At 39.8% G+C, this 16,938-nt stretch overlaps 1 protein-coding gene across 1 annotated transcript in view; it reads left to right on the forward strand.

Annotated features, from left to right (window-relative positions):
* The first annotated feature begins 328 nt into the window (after nucleotides 1–328).
* Nucleotides 329–16,938, forward strand: part of marchf8 (membrane-associated ring finger (C3HC4) 8) — a 75,412-nt gene continuing 58,802 nt past the window's right edge. The window contains exon 1 of the mRNA XM_083922797.1: nucleotides 329–412. The gene's annotated coding sequence lies outside the window, so the exon portion shown is untranslated. The remainder of the gene's footprint in view (nucleotides 413–16,938) is intronic.

Raw genomic sequence — 16,938 nt, forward strand, 5'->3', positions numbered from 1 at the left:
AGTGTGTGCATGTGCATGTGCATGATTCAGTTTTAACAACCCTATAATGGTGAGGAGCGCTGGTTCGAGGGGCCCCTCGCCTAGGACCCCAACAGACTCTAGAATCGCCTCTGGGTTTAACCATAGACTGTATAAAAAAGGCTGTAACTACTATAAAAATGTTCATTGGTGGCGCTTTAAATGTCACATTGTATCCACCACCATCATCATCATAGGCTGCTACATTTTACACTCCTCGGTGCGCTCGCGTGCGCCGCCTGTCCTTTACACTCATTATTCCCTTTCCTCATCACCTCGCATTTTTTTCCCCAGCGCATCTTAACGCGGAAGTCGGTGACGCACCTCTACACACAGCCGCTCAGCTGGGGCAATGAAATAAACAAAACGTCGTCATTCGGTGCCAAACACAGCGGTGAGTGTCTTCTTTTTTTGTCTGTTAGTTGGAATATGGAGCAACATTTGTCCCAATGCAGCTATGCGTCCGTCCACTTTGAGGCTCCACTGTCTCTGCTGCGCCTCTCACTTTATTAAATTCAACCTGAGGCGGCTGACGGTCGGTCGGTCGGTCGGTCGGTTGGACTGACGGACGGACGAACAGACTATGCTGGGATGTGAATGTGTGAGAATTTTGCCGTTTTTAATTGCCCGCTGTAGAAGCCGAGAGTCAGTCCCCGTCGCCTGTTGTGATTAAGGTATGAAAATTCAGTTTAATGTCAGCGTCTGGTGCGCTCTGCAGCAAAAATGAGCTGCGTGTTTGTGTCTGCTCAAATGCTTTTTGCTTTTAATGAATGTACTGCTCATTGTTTGTCCATTCGGCGTCTGTTTTGTGACTCAAGACGTAATGTAACGCACTGGGTCCCGGGCAAGCCTTTGTTAGTCTCCCCCCGAGCCTTTACACTCAGTTTGCTGTGGAAGATGCAGGTCATGAGAATGTAATTTATTGCATTCCGACACGATTAAGCATTATATTATCGGATATTTTCTCATTTCGTGTCCTCGGTGCTGTCTAGGATGCTGTCGACTTGCATTATGCATCGCTTAAAACAGGGGTCATCGTGCAATAGGCCTATATTAGCGGGTCCCTTATGATTTCACCGTACTGGAGTCTATATTGATTGGGGTGTTAATGGTGAACTCATCACGATGACACACACCGGCTTCCTTTGTCTCACGGAGCATTTCTGCATTTTCATCTAGTGTTGACTTCAGGTCTGAGGCGCGCTCTCTCTCTATCTAGTCCCTCTAATGAACCATAAAGCCTAGAGGAGCGCCCCATAGCTGCACTCCTCCACAGGCTACAGCTGCCAAAAAAGATCTAACAGTGATTCTCGTTTTATATAATCAGCATGACACCGGCAACACAACAATTCCACGCATCGATAAAGTGGTAAAATGCTGCTTTTGCCTGATAAATAGTGATGTTTGTACCCCATTATGCCATCAGTTAACTGTTACAGTGACTCTCACGTTACACTCTGTCACCTCATTGGCTGCAGGATCGGCTTTCTTCAGTTCCTTACACCTACACCTTACACTCAAGTCCTGCTGTGCTCCGTGACACCTGCTGTATAGACTTAGACTTCTCTTTGTTGATCCTTTGGGATGACTCCTGCAAGGAAATTAAGAAAGATAGTATAGTATAGTATTAGTCCAAGCATGTAGATTGCAGTTACAGCTTGTTTTTTTTGTGTGGTTGTCTGCTGTGCTTTATATTTTTTTCAGTGGGAGGGCAAACCTTTCACTCATCTTCACTTCAAGGCGAGTCTTGGCGTCATGTCAGTTCTTCTTATAATACCACCTTCATCATGACGCAGGCTTCAGTGTTCCTGTCAGGGTTAGAGGGAGAGCTGTGTCTGTGTTATATCACTAAAGCTTTTGGTTGTGTCTTTTCCAGTTTTGTGAAATACTGCAGGCTTGTCGCGATAAGAAACCCCATTGTCCTGTTGTATGTGTGGAGCGTGCTTGCATAGACTTACAGATAACACAATGCACATATTCTCTGTTGCGTTGCCGTGTAACTAATCCTGCATCCTCACATGGGATTACCGCGTATAGATTGGCTTCTTTTGCACTCAGACACTGGTTAAATTCCAGATGCAGTTGAGTGTTTGAACAATAGCGGAGGACGGTGGCTTTTTTTTTGTAGGCAAGCAGTTGGAGCTTTAATCCTGGTTTCATACTTGAGTTGAACAAAAGAAATATCTTGACTTTGAAAGAAGTCATTTGGAATGCTTTTAATCTAATCTTATCTAGAGTAGCAGCTAAAAATAAACAAAAACAGATATGTTATATTTTTAGGTGGATTATAGCAATTCTAACACCTTCATCATGACGCTGGCTTCAGTGTTACTGTCAGGGTTAGAGGAAGAACCAGCTGTGTCTGTGTGTGTTACAACACTAAAGCCTTTGGTTGTGTCTTTTCCAGTGTTGTGAAATACGGCAGACTTGTCAGGATTAGAAACCTGGGGTTTGATTTTTCTTTTCTTTTTTGTAAATAGGAAACTATCAAGTGCTATTTTCAGGTGTCTTTTTCAAAACTTTGACTGCACTTTACACCAATATATTTGCAAAATAAAGTCCTTTCATATGAATACACTTCATACAGTCTGCCAACTCTGGTTTCATCTTCTTTCGTGACCGGCTGACTTGGTGCCCTCTAACAGTGAAGGAATTTGCAGGTATCAAAAAGCTATCTGCCATTATGAGGAATCTGCCTGAGCTGTCAACAAATTCTGAAGGGTCTCCAGGAACGACTGCAGGGAGAAATGAGAAGGCAAAGCCATGATTATGATTCCAAAAGGGAGAAAGAGGGCAACTGAGATTGTGTCTGTTAAGCTGCAAAAAGTGCGAGTGATGGAGCCTGCAGTCTTAATGGACTGTGCCATTGTGTGCTTGCAAATTAGCTCATACTTTCTGTCTTCAGAGATGGGTTCTGAGGAAAGTAATTTGAGGGCAGAATGAATACAATCAGAAGTATCTGAAGGCTCCGATAGTAGCTTTCTGCCAATTAACTGGTGTCATTGTTTGACACAATTGGTTGCGATGGTGAAATGTGCCGCCCATAATGTTTTATAATATGGAACAGACCGACGTTGTGTTTGACAGCCCCTTTTGTGCTATTCTGTAGAGGTTTCAATCAAATTCAATTTAACAACGGGCAAAAACATTCCGACTTGCATTAGAGTTTCATAAAAAAGGGTTTTTGCTCTGGTCTAACCACCCAGTAATCCACATCTTTTTTTTTGTTAATTAGTTTGTTCAGATAGCTTATGTCAGTCCTTGCTAATCACGTACAGCATGTTTCAAAGGGCATAGAGCTGAAAACGAAATCTTCCAACCAACTTTCATTCCAAGCAAGGAATGCAGCTAATAATTATTTCTGTCATCAATTAGTCTGTCAGTTATGTTTAGACTAGTTGTTTGGTTTATAAAATGTCAGACAGCAGTGACAAAAATTGCAATCCGTTTTCCAGAGCCCAAATTGATTGATATATTCAAATGTCTTGTTTTGTCTCACCGACAGTCCAGATACCAAAGATATTACATTTACCATCATAGAATACAAGGAACAACAGAAAATCTTCCATTTTAAGAAGCTGTAACTATTGAATTATTTGCATTTTTCTTGCCTTGTTTATCTAACGCACACACTTCCCTTTTTATGTATTTCCTGTACATTAACTCTGGAGGATGTGATGGTGTTCTAGTTCGCCACACCAATTTTGAATTTCATGCAACCCAATCAACAGCAGTCATCTTTAGTCCTAGTATATTTCAATTTCAGTTCTTAATGTCAGCTGGTTTCAAAAGAGCACCTGCAGATGCAGTTCTCTGAGATCACTCTGCATCGCCACGTCAGTTGCTTACCCTTGTCTCCTCCATCTGGGGCTTTATATGTAAAATAATATTGACTGCAATCTGCAAAGAGACCAGAAATGGATATAACTTAAAAAAAAAGTCTTCATATGTATCATCTTCCCTGTTCTCTCTTTACTAGACTTCCAGCTTAGCAAGTTTTACTTTTTCAATTGATCCTTGGCTGAACTAATTAACAGTATTACCTTGGCAGCTGCAACTGTACCACCAAGTTTTCCAGTGCCTCGTAGACTCTGTGCAACTGTCCCATACAGCTTTTGTTATCTGATCCTGGACTATAACTGTATGAACACGTCCCCTGCTAGTCTTGTTGTATCAGTGTCTGGCTGAGCTGTAATTTAATAACATGATAAAGGTGTGATACTGTGTCGTTCTCTTTGCCTCCCATACACAAACTCAATCCTGGCCTGTGACTGGTTTCTACTGTAGGGAATAGTAGAATAGTAGTATTGATCCAATCTAATGACTTTCTCCTTTGGATGATGTCATACACCCTTGTGAAGTAAACCTGAGTGGAATAAGGCTAATGGCTGTGGTAAAAAACATTGCTTAGGACAACCGCTCAGTGTTTTATATTGATATCTTTTACTGGTCTTAAGTAGCCTTCCTTGCTCAGGCTTACAATGTATGTGTGTTGGGTTGTATATATGTGTTGCAAGGCTGCAATGAAATGATAATCTACAGGATGAAGAGAGGGGAGTGCTCGACAGCTGCTATACATCAGCCGAGCAGAGGCGCTGGCTCAGCTAAATAGACCGTTGGATGACACTGCTGCAGGTAGCGGGCTATGGTTGATGATGTCATTAGGGCTTCATGGTCTCCCAAGGTTTCTGTCTGCTTGTGGCAACGAATCCAGAAGAGGGTGTGTGGAAGAAGCCACTACAGGACAATACTGTGTGTGGCTGCAGCCAGATACAGAAACACACACTTGTGTCAATACAATGCCTTGTGTTAGACTTTGTTGTATATATTTGATCCTGCTGTAGTTTTATATTTGTATCAACAATCCTAACATTGAAAAAGATACGTCACTATTTTGTGCTCACCTGCTTCTGCTTAACCTGGATTGGGATTGTAATGTGATGGTTGCATAGGCGAATATAGTTGACCATTTTTCTACATCCCACCCCCAACCAACAATTGTCCAATCATAAGCAACCAGAATGCACAGCAGACCTGTCAGGTTTTGGACTTCTAGACACGTGGAAACGGTGTGCATGGTGCTGTAGTAGGTGGGATGCTGCATTTATAGAATTTGGAGAGTGTTGTAAATACGTTTTGCCTTTCCAAGGCCATAAAAATATGAGCAAAACAGTGTTTATCTGCTCTAATGTAAGTTTGCTGCCGACAGTCGTAAATGAGCATTATTTCCAAGGAACACATTGGACTAACTACATTAGTTTGGGATGTTGCAGGTTGCGCATGGCCAGCACATCCACTGTTGTCTTTCCCCACTGTGTGGAACCTGTGTCCCGGGTGCTGTCAAGAGTGTAGGCTAACGTTGGTGACTCTGTCCAGCTTTCATTGTATCTGGGGGTCAATTGGATTGAGATCTGTAGACTGGGAAGGGCATAACATACTGCATAATTCCCATCATTTCTATGTTCATCAAACCATTCAACAATACTGTAACACGTTGTACGGTAGGATCTGCAATAATTACGTTTCTCCTCTTGTTTCTTCAAGTCTTTCCTTTTTAAAGTGAAAGTCCGGCAAAAATGGACCCCATGGTCCTTTTCGGCATTGAAATACATCAAATAAGCCATTGAGGCAGTTTTTTTCGTTGATCAACCATGTATAGAGAATACAGTAAGAGATGCTAACAGCCCAAAGAGCTAACACTAATCGCATCCAAAAAACGCATCCAAAAAGGCTTTTTTAACCACTAACACTGCTCAAAATAGCACCAAACCTCTGCAGTGGCATGATTAGGGACCATGTGGTCCATTTTTGCTGGACTTGCACTTTAATTTGTCACCTATATGTCTGATTTGTCAGCTGGCTGAAGCGTTGACATGTCACTACTTAATCAGCAGGAGCGTTGACGCCATTTTGACACAGGGGCGTCTAAAAGCAGAGTGATATGACTCTGCCTAAATAGGGATGAAAATTGTCCTTAATATATTAGATATAATCCGTAAGATTTTCATCTAGTTAATCGTCTGTTAAGTTACTATCGATCAGAGTGAGTTAAAACAATGTTGATCGATCACATGACACAAGACTGCTTGCCCTTTTGCAGAGTATTCCACTCTGTGTCTGTGGAGACATTCCCTCGCTAAATGTGCTGCGTTTGTTATGTTGCGTTCACTTGTACTCAGGAACTTTCAATTTCTGACAAGTAAAAGTGCAGTCTGAATTCAGAGTCAGGCTTATTCTTATGTGTCTGGGACATGAGCTCCTAGAGGCTCACCTGCAGGTACATTTCACCGCCAAAACAACTATCTCAATTCTTACGGAATACAACTTTAAGTGCTGCATTAAGAACAGAGGCTCTGTGTCTTTCATTTATATGGATTTCTTGCGAGTGTTTGTCTCTCCAGTTGCAATGTTTGTACAGTATATTTAGATATACTGCAGCCACTCATTTATTCAGTTTGCAGGGTAGTACATCAAACGATATTTGATGTGTTTTTGAAAGCTGTGCGACTTTTAAGGAATCGCTAGAAAAACATGTAGCTTTTATATTATGATAAAATGTTTATTCATGAGAGCAAAGCTTATTCAAGCTCCAGTTCAGTTTTTAGTTTTTTAAACTAACGCACTTCAGTACATGCTGCTTTACATTTCTGTCAACTATTTTCTCCAGCATATCATATTCCATTAGAGTTCTGAAAGCCAGTCAGCCGTCCGTTTTCATTAATCTTGTTGGGGTAAAAACTCTACTTGCAGGAATGGTTTTGGAAGCTAATCCATCATAGCAAACATGCTTCCGGAAATCAATTTTATTCAAAGCTGAAACCTAATTGATACACATGCTGATTTCAGAAGTGTTAATGTCTTCTAGTGAGTTCATTAACTGTCACAACTTTTCTTTGAGCGAACACGAGTCAACATCATCCTTTTGATAGTATCAATTATCAGAAGTTTCTTCCTGCACCCCATCACACTAAAATGTGACTTTTCAAATCAACTTGTCCAACAATAAAGGTTGTACTCTGATCAAGTTAATTAAAACCTCGTGTAATTTATTTTCTAACCCAAGCACATTTCTAGTTCGTGTATGTGTAGTTTCAGATACTAATGGCTGTCTTGGAGTAAAGAAGGGTTGTATTCTTCATTGATCATCTGTGACCTTTCCATGTAAATATATTTCTTTTTTAGCTACTGTCCCACTGATATTATGCAGTAATGAGTTGTCCAATAGGCATCTCATGAAACTTTCCGTCTATGCATCTGCAGCAGTGTTTTGTTTGGACTAACTGGAAGAACAACTGTGTAATTGGCCTGAGCAGCAGCAGCCACTGCGACTAAGCAGACAAAGAAAATAGTTTACATGTTATTGCATTTTAAACACCGCTTGTCATGCGATCTTTTGGGAAGCGCTGTGCAACCACTGGAATTTTACAAGTGTTTTTTCTTTTCTTTGGAACAATATCAATCCACCATTTTGTAAACAGATATAATCAACTGCTTTATATGTGGGTTTCTGCAAATCAACAATAAGATCCAAACAGCAGAGTCCCTGCTGTCATTTCATGATGAATATGAAATGAGTTTTTATTACTAATGAGTTTTCTGTTGTTCCACATTGATTCGTTTCTGCTGGTGGTGTTTGTATTTGCTGCTTGGACTTTTTCACTTGCATTCATGACTTAAATCAAATAATACACTCATGTCAGAGACAGTCCACTGTAACAGCAAAAATTATTCCAGCTCTAAATGTCTGCTCTGCCTGAGACAACATCATGATACTTTGATTTATGTGTGCTGCAGTTATTAATAGTGATTTAAATAATTAATTCATCCTGTCATTGTCTCTACAAGACAATAAGTAGACATAATGTTTTGTAATAGGTTTCAATTAGTATAACAATAAATTAGTTTGTTTGACAAATATTTATTCAGTTTCAAGTTGCTGTGTGTACAGTTGGATGTGGTGTGACCACATCTACCGCTGTGATGAAACCATTCAGGTGCACATCATATAATAAGTCAAATGGGAGAACTGACGTTTTTCTTTAAGCATAATGGGATAGGCTGCTTTTCCGGATCTCAGGTCGTGAGGCTGAGATGACATAACCTGCTGCTGCATGTTTCATTTTTTTTTTAGGAGTTGACACAATGCAAATGTTAAGATTATGGCTATGTAACAACCAGCCTTTTTACCCTCATGCTTGAAGATGTGTGGGTGGGGGGGGGGGGGGGGGGGGGGGCATGTGGAAGATGCTGGGGCACTTTGTCAGACCAACCTGACATCTTAATTTGTTCCATTACCTTGGATATAGATGTTGTGAGGAAAGGTGGGAGGATGAGGGCCTAAATCAAGACATGTCAACAAATGAAAAATCCTTGGCAAATTTAAATAGCAAAAACATTTTTTTTCTTTTAATTTTTTTTAACTAACATCTAGCATACAGAAACATGTACATACATACATACACAATGTTGATTTTTTCCCCCCTGTTTTATCTGTGCAGCCTTGGGTTGAAAATCAGATTGTAGATCTGCTTTATACCATCAAATGTCAATATCATATAGTTTTGAAACGTGTGAATGCTTCTGACAATAGGCTACCCCAAATATTGACACTTGATCTCTTTCTAAAACACATATCTTCTACAAAACCAGTATGCCAGCATGCAGAGAGTGCTGCTTTGATTTGCAGAGGTTTCGAGATGTGTGGGAAGTTATAGCTGAAAAAATGAGCTGATTAAACAATTGGCCAGTCCACAGAATATAAATAGGCAATTATTTTGGTAATCATTTTATTGTTTCAGTGATTTTGAAAGACATTTATAAAAAACACCTTCTCAAATGTGAGGATTTTATGTTTTTCTTTGTCATATACAATAGGATGTGATGAAATTCTTTTTGTTTGGATGAAACAAGCATTTTGAGTTCATCACCCTGGCCTCTGAGCAATTGCTTCACTATTGTCTGACAAGTAAGAGACAAAATCAGTTAACTGGGAAAAGAGCAGATCAGGTGCCCTGTGATAGACTGGCGTCCTGTCCAGGGTGTACCCCGCCTCACACCCAATGTCAGCTGGGATCACTGGAGAGATGACAAGAGTTGAGAACTTCTGGCGTTAAGGGCGGACGCCAAAATCATCAAATAAATTGTGCAAGCTGCAAGAGACTCGGTTGTTTATGATTAAATTAAGAACCAGCTTTGTCGGAGCGTTGTAAAGCGCGTGAGTATTACTATTTCCAGTAAGTGAGAACGTATTTGACAGAGAGATGAGCATGTGTATAATTTCCTTTGCCTTTAGAAATCTCCCACTGTTGAAATAGAAATTGATTGCTGATTCATAAGTCTTCTGATAGTCTTTGAGCATTTAGTACTTGTAGCTGGGAGGTTCAAAATGGCTTATTTGGCCTCATTGCAATACTAAATATGCCAACCTAGTCGCCAGGATAAAACGTTGGCATTGTATGTTTCTGCAAACCACGGGTATGTTGAATATCAAGGTTTCACCAGCACTTTAATAATTTATCACACAAATATTAATACCAATAGATGAATTATTTCAAAGTTGTTCTAAGTAGTGCACTAATATCCAGCATTAGTGATAACAGCGATGCATAATGACTTCTGTGCTATATTTTACAAAACAAATGCAATTTGCAAGTCATTATTGCATCATCATTAAACTAATTACATTTTAAAGCAAGGCTGAAACAAGCCTTGCTTTAAAATGTAATTAGTTTTCACAGAGTAAATCACAGTCATGTCAGAGACACTCCACTGTCGAGAGCTGTAAGGAGGTTGGTTGTTGACTGTCATGATAATGTGATCATTTAAAGGTGCTCTAAACAAATATGTGAAATAACGTTGTTGTTTTTTTTACTGTGACTGTACAGTACAATACAGTACTAATGACTGTCAAAACTTTTTTGAGAGTGAGTTCATTCTCTTCTCAGGTCGCCATTACTTCACTATATCTTTACATAGAAAATAGCTGTTTGCTGCTATATTTGTGTTCTGAATATCGAGTACAGTGCTTTTAAGTAGTTTTTTAAAGCAAACATGCCAAACATTTGATGGTCTGAATTGTGAGAATTTGCTGCTTTTCCTTTTCTTAAATGATGATAAATTGTAATATGTTTGGGTTTTGTTTGGATCTGAAGACTAGGGCTGGAAATTGTGATGAACGATTTTCACAGTTTTCTACTTTTTTGTTTTGTTGACTAAATGATTCATCGATTCAAATCAGAGCCAGTGCACTGGAAGGGATTAGTTTAAACCCAACAGTGTCACACTTCACCTGCTGTTGCATCTTTCAGTTCTGGCTGTGGTTCATAGATTAGTGTAGATGCTGGAGAAAAGCCAACGGCACTGAAGGCTTTTTCGCTGTGACAGGTGTTTTTTTATTATTCTCCTGATTGACTCTGGTTTTATTGACAGACGGAGCATCCAATCGCCTGCCAGACACGTTTTGAAAGCACCTGCCCTTTCTTATCAGTTTGCAGTGACGGCTTCTCAGATGGTTCTGTGAAACAATCTGATAAGTCAGGTATTAAGAGGTGCAGAAAAGAAAATGTTTTGAAAGTGAGGTTCCAATGAAGTTGGTTTTCAAGTTTGTCTGCATTTAATACAGTTAACATCTCTGGCTTCCTCTGTGCTGTGTTCTACTTCCCCTTATCAGTATCAACTGTAAGAAAGATTACAAAAGCTGCATGCTCGGTGGGTGTGTTTTGTGGAGTGTATGTACAATGTAAGTGTCTAACAATTTCAGTTCCTTTCTCCGCATTCAAGATTTTTGATGTGTTTGCACCTTTTTTCTCGGCTGATTGAGCCCTCCAGATATTTCGTACTGCTCCTCCAGCAAAACCAGTAGGCTTCTCATCATTCTTGCATTCTGTTCACTCTTTCTTTATCTCCCAACACACACACACACACACACACACACACACACACACACACACACACACACACACACACACACACACACACACACACACACACACACACACACACTTACTTGACAGCACTTGCTAGAACGCTGATCAATTAATTGATCAATTAATATTAAATCATGCAATAATATGTGTTTTGATATTTTTTCTGCCTCGTCATGACATCTTGTGAGGTTATCAGGGAAAGAATAAAATTCCCACGTGGACAAAGAAGTTACTTTTTACTTTCCAAGAAAAATGGCGGATAGAAATATCCTTACTTTTCGTCTTAGATTTACAGCTGATCTGCATTATGCCCATAATACTGTACAATCTTCATTCAGTTTAGTCAGTCACATGTCTGAACACCTCATTGATCTATAATAGTTAGGGATAGGGTTGGCTAACATTTTATTGAATCTGAATCCTTTCAAATCCATTATCAAATCTATTTAGGTGTAGCTTTCAACATTTCTAAAAAATAACATAAAATTATTATTAACCAAATGAGATCTGTAATCATCTTTTGTGGGATGAAAAGGCCTCCGAAACTCAATAGTTAAAGACATTGTTACTCTGGATGATGTTGTGTTGTCCTCCAACACCACAGTAAGAAATCTGGGTGTTGTTTTTGATCAGGATTTGTCCTTCGATTCTCACATAAAATTTACGACAAGGACTGGATATTTTCACCTGCGTAATATTGTGAAAATTAGGAACATTGTGTCTCAGAAAGATGCAGAAAAACTAGTCCATGCATTTGTTACTTATAGGCTGGACTACTGCAACTCCTTAATATCAGGCTGCTCCAATAAGTCTGTTAAGAGTCTCCAGTTGGTCCAAAATGCTGCAGCTCGTGTACTAACTAAAACAAATAGAAGAGAACATATTTCTCCTGTATTAGCTTGTTTGCACCGGCTACCTGTTAAATCTAGAAGATGATTTAAAATTCTTCTTATTACCTACAAAGCTCTTATTGGTCAGGCCCCGTCGTATCTTAAAGAGCTCATAGTACCGTATCACCCAACTAGATCTCTGCGCTCTGAGAATGCAGGGCTACTTATCGTTCCTAGAGTCTCCAAAAGTAGAATGGGAGGCAGAGCCTTCAGCTACCAAGCTCCTCTCCTGTGGAACAAACTCCCAAGTGTTATTCGAAATACAGACACTGTCCCCATATTTAAGAGTAAACTTAAAGCTTTCCTTTTTGATAAAGCTTACAGCTAGGGCTTATGAGCCCTGAAATATGTCCGTCCTCCACAGAGCTGGGTCCGTCCGACGTTCCTGCCTGTTATAGGGAAGGTTTTCGTTGCCACCGTACTCTACGGGGGAATTTTTGGGTCTATATAAATCATAAATAAGTCATAGAGTGTGGTCTATACCTAGTCTGTGAAGTGTCCTGAGATAACTTTTGGCACTATAAATAAAATTTAATGGAATTGAATTGAAAAGGCATAAACGCAGGGAAAAAAGCTCCATAATTTCTTTAAATGATGTTTCCTCAGCCTTTCTTCAAGAACAACAAGGCTTAAACACTGCAGTTGTGTTCACAACAATAAACAATATCCTAAAGTTTCAGATTGTCTTTCGGGATTGGCATGAATTAACTACAGGCAGCAGCTGATATAATCTGCTGCTGGCAATGTTTGTCATTTCAACTGGTGAAGCTGTCTCTGCCGGGTTAGAAATGCAAAGCCTACGGCTACCTGAATATATTTTGTGCATTTGTCTGTCTTTGTAAATACAAAGAGGGAATCACAGTGTCTTCTGGTAACAGTACTGAAACTAAAACATTTACTGTAAATGGGGTGATCCTCCTTCCCTTTTTTCACATTTATAGGAGAGGAAGTTTCACAGGGTGTTATGTGTTATATGTGTGCGTACGTGCATCTGTGTCATCCCTTTGGTCGTTTGCTCTGGCTGTCCTTCACACCTCATTGGCAGCTGAGAAAAGAGAAAAAAGTGAAGTTTGTTAAGTATTGGTAAAATCACAGAGATGCTGGTGTGCGTTTTCCCCAACCAACAACTCTGTTTATCCCAGATCTCTCTATTCACCGAACAAACAATTAATCACATCCAAACTGGGACACATTAGCTCATAATTTAAATGGGACAGCGAACAGAGGCTTTACGAACGCAATGAACTTAAATATCAGATGCTTTTGATTAATTCTGCATATAGAGTAAATGGGCATGGAGACATTGAGGAGGCAGAGAATAAGTTGCAGTTATATTCAGATCACACTGGCACTGATAAATGATGCAGCCACATCTGAAATGACAAGAAAAAAAACATTATGATAATTTATTCCCAGCGTGTTATGAAAAAGTGTTCAAGTAATCACCGGTTTTCAAGCTTAGTGCAGCACAGCCCTGTGTGTTTGTGTGTGCCTGCATATATTTATGGAATTGTACAATGTCAGTGACTGTTACATTATCTACCAGTTTAAATTTGACATTCAAATTTGTTTAACAATTTATCCAAACTCATGAGGAACTGCGGTGCCAAATCTGACGTTTCAATTTGTGTTTGTGTGTGTGTGTGTGTGTGTGTGTGTGTGTGCGCAAGAAAGTGAACTGCAGTAGGCAGTCCATCACATTTTACGGACGCTCTGATAATCTGTGTATGTGTGCGGGTGTATGTGTGAGTGTGTGTGCAAGAGAGTGTGAGTTCTGGCTGGGCGTTAAGTCCAATCCCTGCTGCCAACACAGCTATGCGATCTGTGCCATGATGAAATAAATGCCCCTGACTCGTACATTTCAGCAGGGGCACCGGTCCAGCCTACAGGTCCATTTGTAGCATTTTAATCCTTACTCTTGCAAAAGGATTCAGTATCAAAGTGACACATACCTCAGGGGAATGGCAATCAAAGCAAGAAATGACATTTTTCAAGCGTTGTGCTGTACCTACCAAATTACCACTAAATCCATTTCTGTGGAAGTAAAACTGCGAACTGTCTTAATGAGTAATACCAAGTGTGTGTGTTACTGCAGTCAAATCAGTACCTCATTGGGTTTTTTTTTCGATTTCTAAATGATTCTCTCTTAAACTAATATAAAATCACAGAGGCAGAACACACTTATTTTCCTTTTGTAATGAGACTTGAAATCCAAAATATAATTGTAATATCTAACGCAACATTTTTAAGACTTTAACTCTGATTTGTGCTGTAGGTCTCTTTCATAGCTCACCTATCCTCTGGGAAGACACCCCTTTTAAATATAGACTGTGGCTGTAGTACAGTAATGTTTGGATTGATTGATACACAGCCAAGTTTTTCTGCCTGGTTGCACATCAAAACAGGAGAACGGGCTCTCAGCCACATCTCAGGTCTGATCTGACAGCAGTGACACAGAGGGGCCTCTTGGCAAACTGAATAACAGCACAGCTCAGCTGAGCAGAACGTGGAGGAGACAAGACTGTGATTTACATGCAGGAGCAGAGGGGGAAGAGCTGGGGAGAAGGGCTCAATGTTTCTTTAGAATAAATAGATAGGTGGGATAAGAAGAGCTGCATTAATATTTTGATGTGCTTGTCTCTCCTCTGGGAGATGTTCATGATGTCAACTAGGGCTGGGTGGTGATGAAATGGGCCTTGACTTCAATAAAGCAATAGTATAACCATAATTTACCATATCAATAGTATCCGGATGCCTGCATTACCACAATTCAACTTGACCACTGAGTTTGCGGAGTGAGCGAAAGAGGTCTGTTAGACTCAGAATTACTAAATACTGGATTTTATTAAACAATTAGCATGATATGATAATGTCACCATAATACGGTACATTTTCACTCTCAATAGATAATATTGAGTTATCAACCAGCCCCGAGGCCTCGTTTGTAACTTTTGCGTACGCACAAAAATGGCTTGAAATGTGTGTACTTTACTTTGCAAGCATAAATTGGGATTTATAGAAAAATACGGTAAATGTGCCAAATATTACGGAAACTCTAATCCATGAATATGCACATTTTTGAAAAAGGGAAATTCTCCACCCTTCCCTCTTAGTTTGGCACTTTCTCCTAACTAGAGTTGCATAATTTGTTTATTCTGAGCTGTTGTCGCCTTAACAGCTCAAACTGACCCCTTGAGCTGCTGCCATGGAAACAGGTCAGCGTCAGATTGGAACCACAGGAGGTCTGTGATTGGTTGTAGTACTGCTGGATTGGTAGCTATTAATGTTGTTAACAAGCCAGGAGGACACACACAAGCCAGGAGGACACACACACACACACACACACACACACACACACACACACACACACACACACACACACACACACACACACACACACACACACACACACACACACACACACACACACACACACACACACACACACACACACACAACATACACATATCCAAGGGACTTTCTGACAGCTGCCTTGATGGACAGATTTAGTTTAGCTTTATTAATCCTAAAAATATTCACGCTACAGCACTGAACTGAAGGTTTATATATGTGTTGGGAGAAAGTGTAATCCTGACGGTCTATCCAGCACATCTCTCGCCCCATTAGTGCATCCCCCTTCAGTTCGACAAGACGTAAGGCTTGAAACACAATGCCAATTAAAAGCAGAGCGGAGAGTTTTTACTGCATTTGTTATTCTTCGGATGCACATTAACAACCTCTCTGGTGCAGTGTCGGTCAGCGATGGATGTTGTTTCGTCGAACCTCCACAATAACAAAACATTCGAGTGAACCACAGCTCTGCAAATGTAGTGCACAAATACATGACACAGACCATCTTGATTTAGTTACTCCATCCGTCTTATTTACTTCACAACATAGCTCAGAAAATGCCCGCTTTGTAATTAATACAAACATTTGTGACTGAAAACATCAGGAACTTTAATGACGTGGTGATGTTTGCTCCTGACTCACGCTCATATCCAGTTACTCATTAGCCTCACACAAAAACAATGTGACTGTGTTCGCTGCCTATCAAAGTGACATGTGTTCTGCACCATAGCTCACCAATTCACAGGGAGGTAATTAGAGATAAAATTACCAACAGGGATTCAATTACTTCATTAGCTTTGCATTCAAGACACAATATCCCATTCAGACAAAAGAGTTTAATGTTTGTAGACTGGGTGTAAACAGGCCATTGTAGGTATTGATTAATGATTTTCCGTTGCCAACAAATGCAGCTACAGTAGCATCATGACAGGCTTTAAAAAAGGCAAAACATCAGTCGAAAAAGATGTCCTTTTCTTTTCACCAGTATCTGAAGAACTCTGTCCTCCAACATCCTGACCTCTACATATAATAAAGGGCACGCTGTCTCCTGCATAAGCTTGGCAAATCGTGTGCTGAATATATTTTTTTTCACTCTGGGCGACTGTGATGTTTAACTTCTTTTTTGTGTTTCACAGAAACCAGATACACTTTTTTTTTTTTTTTTACTAGCATGAATCAGCACTTCAAGACAGAAATGTCTTAAGTGAATTCTGCTTCTGTGTACGTTTTCTTTTTTTTCCCCCATACTGTGGTATAGGGTCAACATTTCTACTCAATAAATTCAGTTAGATCAGTTTCCTTGTCAAGACTGATATAGAGATAGGTGACAAAAAAAACAACAAAAGTACCAGCCTCCTGAAAAGCTTTGGTGCTCGTTTACATTCACTCTCCAAGTCTCTGAAGCCATAAATATTAATATATACTGCCCATAAATGGTATTGGATTATAACTGGATTAGATTAATTGATAATTACATAATAATTAGTTGCAGCCATAAGGCATACACTTCTACTGATAGAGTAGAGCGTGTTACCAATTGGATAAGAGTTGTTGTTGTAAGAGTTGTTTTCAAGTCATGTTATGTGAAGTCATATTCTGCCTTTTGAGTAGTCTGAGGATAAACAGTCGAATTATAAAATGAATTTAAAAGAATTCACCAATGATGTGAGCTAATATAAAATGGTGCGCAAATCTCTAAACAAACAATTATTGTTAGTTTTTACTATGATGAGGTTTGTGATTCACACTCGACG

The sequence above is a fragment of the Echiichthys vipera genome, assembly GCF_963691815.1.
Source record: "Echiichthys vipera genome assembly, chromosome: 11".
Classification (NCBI taxonomy): Eukaryota; Metazoa; Chordata; class Actinopteri; order Perciformes; family Trachinidae; genus Echiichthys; species Echiichthys vipera.